Source organism: Lissotriton helveticus, chromosome 6, assembly GCF_964261635.1.
Source record: "Lissotriton helveticus chromosome 6, aLisHel1.1, whole genome shotgun sequence".
Classification (NCBI taxonomy): Eukaryota; Metazoa; Chordata; class Amphibia; order Caudata; family Salamandridae; genus Lissotriton; species Lissotriton helveticus.
The window spans coordinates 1926892215-1926904988 of record NC_136067.1 but is presented as its reverse complement, the minus strand read 5'-3'; positions in this window follow the sequence as shown (position 1 = coordinate 1926904988).

Below are 12774 nucleotides of genomic sequence, written 5' to 3'. Positions count from 1 at the left end.
CATAACTAAATACTTAGAAGGGCCCAAAAGCGAGACCTATTGGCTATGCCAATGCTTGTTGTATATTGTTTTGCTGTTCAAACCATTGAAAATGCTTATGACGGTGTCCCCGACTTCCAGTAATGACTCCGTTGGGGTCCTCAAATTCCAGTAATGATTCAGTGGCGGTCCCCAGGTTCCAGTAAGGATTGAGTGGGGCTCCACAGAAAGTTAAAAGATTAAGAACCACTGGCATAGGCCTTTAACGGTCTACGTATTATTTCATCTGCTTGTTTGTTTTCCTTGTGTCTCTGCCCTCTGACAAAGGGTTGCCTGGCCCTTTTTAGACCCTGCTCTTGCTTTCATTTAATTGGTTAATTCACAGCTCACAAATTCAGAGTGGCCCACAGAACTGAGACAACCTTACATGCACAACTAACAATATCCCCAGTATCCTAGACCAGGACACGTCAGCTGCCCCGATTCTGTTGGAACTCTCTGTGGCATTCTACACAGTCTTGCCGCCATTTTGCTCAAGCGTATGCTCGAATACAGCCTCTGCCACAACGTTCTAAAGTGGTTAAGATCCTTCCATTTTCGATAGCATGTTCTATAATATTTCTCGCCTTTCAATGACTGTGGGTAGAGAAATATCAGGTGCTCCAGGGATCTGGTCTTTGGTGGTCGAGGATGAGATAATGTGTGCCCCCTAACTGTTAATATTATGCTATTGTTAAAGTTTTTGTGCATTTCATATTTTTGTGTATTATTAATAACGTGCAGAACGTGGATTTACTCTTGCATTTAAGTGTACTGCATTTGAAATGTATTTGTTATGACTTATTTAAGTGTCTTTTTCAGGCTTATGCTAACTAGGCCTCAAGTAGTCCTCAACGCCATCTTGTTCAAAATGAATGTCTTCTCCTGCGTGTTCACTGTTCATCATCTCAGCAAAGTTATGTTTATTTCCATTGATGCTGTCCTCAATGAAAACTTTCCATCATGGACACAGTAATGTTGCCATTTCTCAAGACCCTTCCATCAGCTCACTGTACTTCATAGTTTGCTGTTGTTCTTGTAAGTAGTTTGTGCAGGCAATATGATGTTTAATAAAACTGTGCTATGATTTGCTATAGATTGAATTCTTTTGCCCACACTGTGATGATTGTGCAGAAATGAATGCTTTCCTGGCCAAGAAAAGTGTGTATAAACTTCAGATTTTCAGAGTGAGCCAGAGAATTTCAGAAGAGCTTTCAATGCTACTAGGAATTCTGTCCTGTTTCATGTTGGTTTTGTTGGTCATTTAGGACTTGATTTTTTTCGTATTGTGCACCTTATTCTCTATTGCTCAATTTACTGAGAACCTACATGGTAAATGACTTTATCCATTTGTGATTACAATTTATGTACTGCACTTTTAAAATGTGTATAATAAATGTTTTAAGATTTCAGTTCCTGCTCTAGAACGCAATTATTGAACCTGTACTTACCTAATGGACTCTATTGTGACATGTTGTAAGGTGCCTTATCTCAGCTGCATATTGCCTCATGAAATTGAGCTCTAACATGGTCTTCAGTTCATCCATCTTTGGACGTGCAGTTGAGGTATCAGTTTTGGGGTGTACATTTTAGGAGTTGCCTGGACCCACACTATCTTCATTTGTAAGGCGTCTGCCATTTGCCCGGCCCTATAGCACTGTATATGTGTATATATTTGGATGTGCCAACAAGCAGTAGAATGAGCTACACCAGTTTCCTGATGGGCCTCTAAAGAAGGAACATATTTGCATCTCCAAGGAGAGATAATAGGCAGAAAAATATTAAGACTGCTGCTGATTGATGACTCAAAGGCAGGCATTCCTCAGATCTCCTTGTCATTACAGTCACATAGTCAGGGCAGGCATCACTGCCCCTACAGTGGCTGATGTATTTGTTTCATCATATTACAGAATGTTTTCCACTCTGGCTGTGCAAACAATGTTTCTAAAGGATGACAAGTTTTCGAAGAAATAGGTAGATCTTCCCCCCTTTGGAAGCCATCATGTCAGCAGGGCTTAGCTGTGTAGAGAACTAAACTGAACATTGGAATGTAACTACACTCATCTCTCTATTTATGAAACACCAAAAAGAGACAATACGAGGCACCTTGAATTGGAATATATTCACCTATTGTTGTCCCAATTTTAGATTGAATTCAGATTTGACTTTCGTAGTTGAGAATTAGTTCTAGTGACAGTGTCAAACTTTGCGACAAGTAACGCAATATTAATTCAAATGGCACTGATCGGAACAACAAAAGTTTCATTTATTCTATCTTAAGGCGGTTCTTTTTATCGCTTTTGGAGTTAAAACTGCGATTCAGGAGTTAGGAACGCTGCTATATGGAATGCACTACTAGCACCAGTCTTCCTATTACACAGCTCTCCCTGCAAGAGGTACCTATTGTTATTAGGTCGAGCCTAGAGGCAGCGCGCTTGCACTGCTCTGCGAGGTATGCTGTATTGGAATATGGCATAGAAGTCCCGCCCACTCTCCACCCATATTTGTCATTGGCTTGTGTCATTGCCCTTTGTAAATGCTGGCTTCTGATTTGTAAATAGGCTTGTTAGTCCCTCTTTAGTACTGCCTTGTCTTCATTTGTAACCTTTCATGGCGACTGGCCCTTTTTCTTCGGTTATTACACAGTACGTGTTATTTAGTCCGTAAGCACTATTTACTTTATTGAGTTTCTCTAACTGCAGGCAGGACATGTTATGCTTCAGCTGGAACCGCTTGTGTTTATTTAAGCAGCTCGACCGCGCTTTATGTTATCTTATGTGCTTTTAAATTAACAATATGGGCGCCCGCTTCATCCTTAACCCAGACGGCCACTTTCAATCACATGGGTGTTCACTTTCAATAACATCACGGGCACCCACTTTCCCTGTAACATGGGCGCCCGCTTTCAATAACAACACGGGAGCCCGCTTATACTTTAACCCGGGTGTCCTGCATTCTCTCAATCTCCCATCCACCCCGTCACTGCTTAATGTCGCTCCATCGCCACACACACATACACACACCTTCATCCACCATCCACAGTGGAAAACAAGCAAAAAACTACACACAGCAGTCAGATCCACAGTAGCACTCAGAGATACCAAACACAACTGTCCTACACACACTGGCACCCACAGGTGCTACACATACCTGCCGTCCACACTCACATACACACACCCACCTGCCAGCACCACAGTGGTCCCCACAGGTGCTTCACACACCTGCCCTCCACACACACATATTTTCTGTGTGATAGACTGGATTTTGCCTAACTGATCTCAAATCTCAGAAGGAAAGAAGAAGGAGAGCAGTGGCGAAGTAAATGGAAAAATTGAAGCATTTTTACTATTAAAAACACTTAAATCAGAATACCGTTGAGGACAGGTCTTCCAAGAACTATATTTTATTTGAATTTTTCTTAGCAAAAGGCTTAATTCGTTTTTCTGCAACACATTTAATACTCAATTAAGAGATTTTATCAAACAAAACCTTAGTAGGTCCATACAAGTTTATTAGTCTACATTTATCAAACATAATTTACTTGTCCAAATGGAGCTAAGCTTTTTCAACTCTGTTGGTTTCAAAGAAGTACCTTTAAGTTGTGTTTTTTTTCTCTAAAGCATTAAGGTTGGATACAAATAGTTTGTTTCATTTTATCTTGCAAGCTTAAATTAATATTACCTTTCAGGAACGTCAAACGAATAAGGGCCATATGTATCAAGCTAATTAGCATTCGCAAAGGCCGAAATTCTGCGAATTTCGGCCTTTGCGAATGCTAATTTAATAAATGGTATGTATCAAACATGTTTGATGCAAAATTAGGAATAGCAAATTTTGCTATTACTTATTTTGCGATTGCACTTAAGGAATCGCAAATTTTGCGAATCCTTAAATGCAATGTATCAAACAAAAAATATTCAAAAAACTGCCATTAAGGATTCGCAAATTACCACCAACTTCTAGTTGGTGGTAAGTTGCGAATTCTTTTCAAAAAGCTTTTTTCCAAAAAACCAAAGGTGCCATATGACGCCCATACATGCCCTTAGGGCATGTATGTGCGCCATATGCCCCCAAATGTCTTTTTCAGGGGTGCAGCAGGGTGTTCTTGAGACACCCCTGCACCCTTGAAACAATTCCTAAATTGCGATTAGCAAATTGCTAATCGCAAATTGTCCCTTCATTCCTATGTGCCTCCTGGCCCATAGAAATGAATGGGTAATTTGCGATTAGCAATTTGCTAATCGCAAATTAGGAATGGTAAGGAATCGCTATTAAAAAGCGATTTTGTACATACATACCGTTTTGCGAATCCCAAATAGCGATTCCTTAAAATTCGCTATTTGGAATTCGCAAAACGGAACTATGATACATATGGCCCTATGAGAGAAACATGTTCGCTATCTACAAAGTTGCAATTCGCATCAGGTGCCAGACATCATATTCAGCAATGTCAAACCGAAGAGTAGAATATTCTATTAATAGAAACTATTTTTAAGTGGCTTAATTAATGTTTTCATAGCTTCTCTGATTGATCGTTGCTATACTGATATGATATACTTGTGTTAACGTTATTGGTATCCGTGTCTGACTTTTACACACAAAGATTTGTACGAATAGCCTGGAGTTTGTCCATATTAAAAATTGTACCATTTGTATATGAAATAGGTGCTGTGGAGAGGTTTTATATGCAGGAAGCTGATAGTTATTTGCATGGAGTTGGCCTGTCATGTGCCTGCCTATATGGGTAGAGTCAACCTAAGAGTGCGAAAAGCATGCTTTTCTTTTTCAAAGCAAAATGTACATGCTGAGGAAATATAATTCTACCTTTTCCACATTCACATTTCATTTGTTTAAATGTGTTTTTTAGGTCCAGCCTGGGCAGCGCATGAGCTGCTGCTAAGCGTGCCGTATTTGAGTATGGCTTTGAAGCCCCACCTACTCTCCACCCATATTTTTAATTGGCGTGTGTCATTGTCCTTCGCAAACACTGGCTTTCGAGTCGTTATTAGGCTTGTTAGTCCCTCCTTGGTACTGACTTGTCTGCATTTGTTACCTCCCATAACGACTGGACCTTTTACTTGTCTTGTTACACGGTCTGCTTTATCTTGGCTGTGAGCACTATTTTGTTTAATGATTTCCCCCTATTGCAGCCACTAGGTCGCAGCACGCCACCCTCTTTTATTTTAATTATAATTACTAATGGTGGTCTGCTTTAACTATGACGGCCGCGTTTCTTTCTTTATTTTTTGTTTACTAGCGCCCAAGAAGCTCTTTCACATTCATTGAGGCCGTACCCCCTTTCTTTAGACAAGTCGCGTCTAAAGAAGGGTGTGCAGCCGCTAATCAAGTGAAAGGTCGGCATGGGCGCTTTTACAAAAAAAAAAATCTGTTTGTCAACTGTTTTTTTTTGTCAAAGCGCCCCATGCCTCGGTTTCACTTTAAAGTTGGGCACGCCCCTTTCTTAGCGCCCCTTCGTTAACGTGAAAGCGCCGCATGGGTACTAGTAAACAAAACAATATTTCCAATGCAATAGGTCTTGAATTTGCGAGAGTTTAAGCTATTGCATTGCCAATCGTTCAAACTCTCGTAAATGCGAGACCTATTGCATTGCGAATGCTTGTTTAAAAACTTGAAATGTTCTTGTGAGTTTTCTTCTGTTTATATATAGTGCATTGTCTATGTAGCCATAGGTATCTTCCAAGCTATAATCAGGAAAAAGTGTGAGCGCGTGCAATGCAGGTCTGCTGTGCAGGTCCACCAGTGTGCAATGGTCGGGTCTGGGAGTAAATATCCTAGGATTGGGAAAAAGCAGCTCAGGCCACCCCGAGGGATCCCCTGCATGTTGCTCAGTCATGACTGAGGGGCATATTTATGGGAAAGCTGCTGCAATGCAGCGCCACAGGGAAAGGGCAGGAATGCACCGTATTTATCCAATATGGGGCATTCCTGTCCTTTCTGTCTGCACTCACACTGTTTCTGCAGCCTAGCGCCAACGTAGGCACCCTTGCACCACCGTGCACGGCTGCCTGCATTCAGGCAGGATTGTTATTGTGCACGAAGGGGCACCTTCCGGCACTAAAACAATCCATAGAGGCGTTTTGCTCTTTCTATGTATGTCTCAGAATACATCACACATAGAAATGGGAAAAAAAAGAGGAGCACCAGTGATATTTCTCCTTGTTCCACCTCACCTGGGGAGGCGAAGGGTTTTGACTCATTCCCAGGTATACAAGTCCTTATAAATCTGAGAATGTGTCAAAAACCAATGGGAGCTGCGTGAGGCCATGGAACGCCTCCCTTGCCCAGAGTACGGTAACGCAGCAATTTGCGCTGCGTTGCATTACTCCATATTTGTGAAGCCATTCAAAGCCACACAAAGTGGCTTTGCGTGGTTTCATAAATATTGTGAGGTTTGTCTCGTGCATGTACCATGTTGTGTGGTGCAAGCATGACGAAAAGCCCTCATAAATATGCCACTGAGGGACATATGTAGGTAATCTCTAGTTACCTATTCTTAAATACCGAATTTTACCGATTCAGTATTTAAGAATACTTATTCGGTAAATTTTACAGAATCGGCCGAATCAGTAGGCCCATAGGAATGAATGGGAAGCCATTCACCATTACCGATTCGGTAAACACTGAATCAGTAATAGGGGAACACATTCAAGGGTGGCAGGGTGTCACATTGACACTCTGTTGCACCCCTGAATCATGCATGTGTGCACATGTGGCAGACATACATGCCCTAAGGGCATGTATGTCTGCCACATGGCACTTTTAAAAAAGCACAAAATTGCTTTTTTAAAGGTTTTCGATATTTACCACCAACTTGTATTTGGTGGGTAATAACGAATCCTTGAATGAGAAATGCACTCACTTGAGTGCTCCCTACATTAAGGATTCGTTAATTTACCGATTCGGTATTTTGTGAAGCCATTCAAAGCCACACAAAGTGTGCACATACATACATGCCCTAAGGGCATGTATGTATGTGCCCTAAGGGCATGTATGTCTGCCACATGGCACTTTTAAAAAAGCACAAAATTGCTTTTTTAAAGGTTTTCGATATTTACCACCAACTTGTATTTGGTGGTAAATAACGAATCCTTGAATGAGAAATGCACTCACTTGAGTGCTCCCTACATTAAGGATTCGGTAATTTACCGATTCAGTATTTTAAGAATTCGGTAATTTACAGATTCCTTAAATACCGATTCGGTAAATTACCGAATCCTGAAATCCAGCCACCTACATCTCTAATCCCTAAATACCGGTCGGTAACGGACGAAATTCGGTAATTTCAGCCGTTACCGACCGGTATTGGGCTACCTACATATGGCCCTTAGTGTCCATCAGTTAAGCTATTGGGATCATTCTTGGGTCCTGTTCTGTCCATGGGGTCCTTATCCAGAGAAGAACTTCCCCAGGGCCACTCTTACACGGTGTAGGCCCCCCTCTCGCTGGAGTGACGCTGTTCCTGTAACTCCTCACAACACTGTGAACAATCTGAATCTGGCAAATTTCAGACACAGTCATTCACAAACCAGGGCAATCACTCACTCACTCACTCACTCACTCACACTAAGCGCCTTGGGAGCCAGGCTGTGCTCATGCAACCACCAGACCGCCATCTCGTTGCTAGGGGATACCTGTTGTGCAGAAGTGTCTTCTAATAATGTCATACACACCTTTACCCTCACTGCAGGACCTGATCACTCACTCCGCAGGCAGTGACCACTACATCCAAACCCGGTACGCTGCAACTGGACCTAGCAGAAACCATTTGTAGCTGGTCAAGTGGAAGCTCATAAAATCATGGCATCCATAGTGATGCTAAGAACAACAGTTGAACGTGAGGAGTGTTGCTTGCACAGTTGTGGTTGGCTCAGAGCGTCCTATTGAAGTGCATTGAGACATCTTATCAGATAGGTGAGATCACAGTAGTTTGTCTTTCCATGTTTGTTTAGGTGTGAGTTAATGCAGGAAGTAAGTAAACCTTGACTCATCTCTAATCTTCAGAGATTACAGATGAGCTTCAGATGTTTACATGTTTGAATAGTCACACATTGGCAACAAAGCGAGGTGCACCCAGGTTCATGGCAGGACATGGTGAGGCTGTGCTCTGGCCAAGCATCCACTGAGCCTCAGTTCTGGTGTCTGTGCCAAGGGCACAGTAGAGGAAATGAGTGGGTCACATGCATGGCCAGACTGGCCATTCAGACACCCTTCACTTCCCTGGTGGGTTGGTGGCTAGAGTATACTCTGAGGGCTGGTCTGTCTGCCATAATATAGCCAGGGCCTCTGTAATTATGCAATTCTCCTGCCACGGTGATTTTAAAAAAATCAAGGATTTGCCGCATTTGCCACATAATCCATCATTTGCTGCATAATCTGCAAATCTTAACAAACAAAACTTGTTTCTAGCTCAAACATTTCAACATGTTTTAAAAACACAGCTACATGTGTTGCTGCACAGTGGAAGGCCATTTGCAAAGGATGACCGGTCACCTTTCTGTTGCTTATCACTATAGTAGGGTGTTAAACTGATCAATGTGCAGACAGTTTTAATAAGTGTAAAAATAATTAAGTAATACTATCACAAAATGTGCCGCTTTATGCTGCATAATTTAGTCAACCCTACCCAATAATTTGGCACACCGCTGCCACATAATTGCAGTGGCCCCGAATATAGCCCTGAAAGCTCCCATGACCCCATTTATGCTGCTATATATACCCTGCCAGTGCCTACTCCTGGTTCAGTCTCCCACTTACTATGTGACTCAAAGCAGTAACTCATTCACAAGGTTAGAGAAACAAGGAACCATCAACATGCACAAGCGCGTAGAAGGTTTAATTCATAGGCAAGGTTAACCGGATGCTGGACAACACACAACACATGCTCACCTCCTGAGAGTCAGGGTGGACTGGGAGTCCAAGGTAGCAGGGCAAAATGTTCAAACCACCCCCTTCCCTTCCTATACTGGCGGGGTCGATTGTAGGGGAGGTGGGAGTGATGGGTGGAGCGCATGGTGGATGCATGGACATGGATGGAGGGTGGATGGATGGAGAAGTGATGGATGGATGGATCGCTGGGTGGATGTATGGATGGTGGATGGAGAAGTGATGGATGGATGGCTGGGTTGATGTCGAGAAGGATGACTGGATGGAAGGAGAGGATAGACAGATGGACATATGGAGAAAAGATGGTTAGAATGATGGTTCCATGATAAGGTGAAGGGTGGAGATAGACAAGGATGGATTGGCGGAAGGATGAGAGATGGATGAAGGATGGATGGATGGATGGAGGAGAAGAAGACATGGAGGATGGTTAATAGATGGATGGAGAAACGGAAGAACGGACAAAGGCAGAAGGGATGGATTGAGAGGTGGCAGATGGAAAAAAGGCAAAGAAGGATAAAGACAGATGCACGGAAGGAAGAATAAGAATAGGTGGATGGATGGAAAAAAGAAAGGAAAAAAAGAACTGAGGAACGAAGGAAGGACAGAAAGATGGCAACCCGTGAACGAGGGCGGTGCTCGCTCGCATCACGTTCTGAAGCTGTGTGTGTGTGAGGAGGGGGAGGGGGTCTTTTATTTTTCTGCCTCTTCCCTCGAGGAGTCTCAAGGATGATCAGTCGATCAGCTCTGCAGCTCCTGGTACTTCTTACAGAGACCCCTGTAACAAGAGGGGTGGATAAGGAAAGAGGCAGCGGGGGCAACACGGCATGTTTGCAATGGTGTTTGCAATGAACTGTGACTTTACATCATAGGGCACTTTGTTTGGCTTGGAAGTGGGGTTGGCACCTGTGCAGTGTGGATTCTGTACAGTACAGTCCAGGGCACCACTGATGCTTGCATTGTTTATGTACAGGGAAGAAGTGGCTTCTGGCATCACTGTTGTGCTGTGCCTACACAGGCACTGTAGATTCTGGCGTGACATTGATGCTTTTTTATTTTTGGGCATGAGAGTGATGTCTTAAATAGGGGCACAATCCAGTTTCTGGGATGGTATTGGTGTTTTACACACTGGGCAATGAAGACAGCCATACCAGATCCTAAGAGTTACCTCTAATAAAATGGACCTTACCCAGTAGATTAGGTCACGTGAATCAGTCCTAGGAACATGAACATCAGCTCTGGCACTCTGAGCTGCCCAGTGGCACAGTGAGCCTGTCATCACACAGGGGCCAACCTTGCACTGGTTCAGCACCGGCTAGCACCACTTACAGTACAGCGCCTCTGATAGGCTGCCTGCTGCCATCTTTAGCAGCCAGGTCGCAGCACAGAAAGCTCTGATGGGCTCTTAACAGGTGCAGGAACAGCGACGGCCATGATGACCTCATGCAGAATTTAAAGCTGGTGTTACATCTCTTGGCACAAGATACTGGGGCACACTGTGTTAAACAGTGTGGCACTGCATATTCTGTGGAACAATAAAACCCTGATGTTGTGCCTGTCATACAATTTATGATACATAGTGTTTCTGTTTTAAAGCAGTATTGCCCTCTGGAACCCTGGCAGGGTCTAACGTACTGAAATATATTACATTATAATAATCAGCCTGTGAAACCTATGGGGATATATTTTTTAAAGGTGCTGCGAAATGCCCAAATTTCATTTCAGATGGAGGAGAGAATACCTTTCTAAAAAAGTTTGTGTTTGCTTGCTTTGTTCACCAGGGTGGTGCCATGTGGGGGCGGTTTGTAAATATGTGCCAGGGCTGACACTGGTTCCAAATCCTGCCCTGGTCCAATAGTGAGGTAAACAAAATAAGATTACATTCTAAAATTGTTGTCTTAAGATCCCTTAAAGCCGTAGATGCTTTTGCGTAAACCCTTTCCACTCATCTGTGCATCGCAATGTTTGAGCTGCTGTTAATGGAGTAATGATATCTGATTGGCAGATGGCATTGCCAAACTGCCAGGCTTTGGCATCCCAACAGATGCTGGTGATATAAACAGGCCAGCTCTGCCCAAGTGGAGTTGAAGAAAACCAGAGTTATTCTACCTAGCTACCCAAAAATGGCCACTGGCAGAAATGTCTATCTTTCTCCCTTGGTTGTGTGGTTTCTCCCCAGGGAAGGGACTCTGAGGTCCTCACTGAAGTGTGAAGTTGTTCTCTGGACTAGAAATTAGCAGCCAGGTTCCAGAGAGACCCAGTGGCGACCCTACGCGCACTGCCTTAAATCCTACCAGAAAAAAGTTGGTCTATGTGTACCACCAGTAATTTAGGGTCACGTTGACTTTCGTTTTTAGTGGGTGCAGAGAGATGGGCCGCCTTTTGATGGGGACAATCCCTTGCAAATGAAGGCCCGCCCTCCACCCGCCAGCGAACAGTGGCAGAGGCTCCAGCCAGCAGGTTGCCCTCTGGCTAGAGAAGTGACTGCTTTCCATTGCATAAGGTGGAGGTAGTCCCCAACATGTAGTAGCCGCGCCTAGACTGGGTAGGTGCTTGTAACCCATGCACAATGACGGTCAGCGAGTGTTCATAAAATCTTCTTACCTTCCGACTGGTGTATTAAGTTTTTTTTCTTGTTTTGTAATCACTGGAAGCAGGATTTTAGGATTACGCAGCAATGTAGGACACAATTATGAGACATGATTGCCTAAATTATGAAACAAGGAAAGGCAAATTAAGAGGCACATTGTGTGATTCAATACAGTTTATGTGATACATTCTGTGCCTTTATTGTCTCGCCATTCTTTTACAGTTTAACACACAATTGTATAGATGAGGTGCCAATGCTATACAGAATAAATGGATTTCTTAAGAAAGAGAACTATGCATAGTGAGCGGATCTATTCAAAATCCTATTTACTAGCAATGAGTAATTTTATTTTGCATAGAACCACAGCTGTTTTATCCACCCAGCTCAATCTGCCTCCCAAAGCAAAATAGTTTGCGTAAGAACTATATGATGTTTGCACTTAGCAGATAACAAGCCTACAGATAAGCAATTCTAGTGATAAAAGCTCTTCCTCTTTCATTCTGCAGGGATTTATCTGCATATTTCCTATCTGGGATTAGAAGTGACCTGCATTCAGTAATTAATTATCATAGATTACTTGCATTAGAACTGTACTTACACCAGCGGGACCCTGGCTGTGGGTACTTACCCAACATGTGTCGGGCGAACGTTTACCTTCAGGGTCTTGTTGTATTGTTTATTGTCACCCACAACAGTACTTCTTTTATCAATCTAGGAAGGATGAAATGCTGTGGGGCCCTGCCTGGATCTGAACCTGTGACATTGGGATCAAACATAGATCCGTACAGTGGATGCACTGGTCTAGGGAGTCAGCAGACCCAACCTTTCCTCTTGTACTTTACATTAATGGACCCTCTATTGCAGTGTTTCCCAAACTGGGGTCCGCGGACCCCCAGGGGTTCGTGACACATTCCCAGGGGGTCCGTAGGCAACAGTTTTAAAAGCACAGAAACATTTCTTGTATAATTAGCAACTTTCCAGCAACAATAAAAGTGTCAAGATCATGCCAGTGATTAATGTACCTGCTGGAGCGTGAGGAGAGTTTTGTTCAGTGGCAGCTTTTACTTAACTAATGTAGCACAGAGGGTTAATGTGCCTACTGCAAAGAACGCCTAACATGCATTTTAAAAGGCAGTATTTTATGTACATAGGTTCGTGGTTACTGCTTTTGTCACAGAGATTCTTTCGTTACTGTGCACTTCATAAGTAACAATCGTAATGTAGCAGAGGGACCTAAACACGGTCATCAAAGAGCTGCTTGCAAA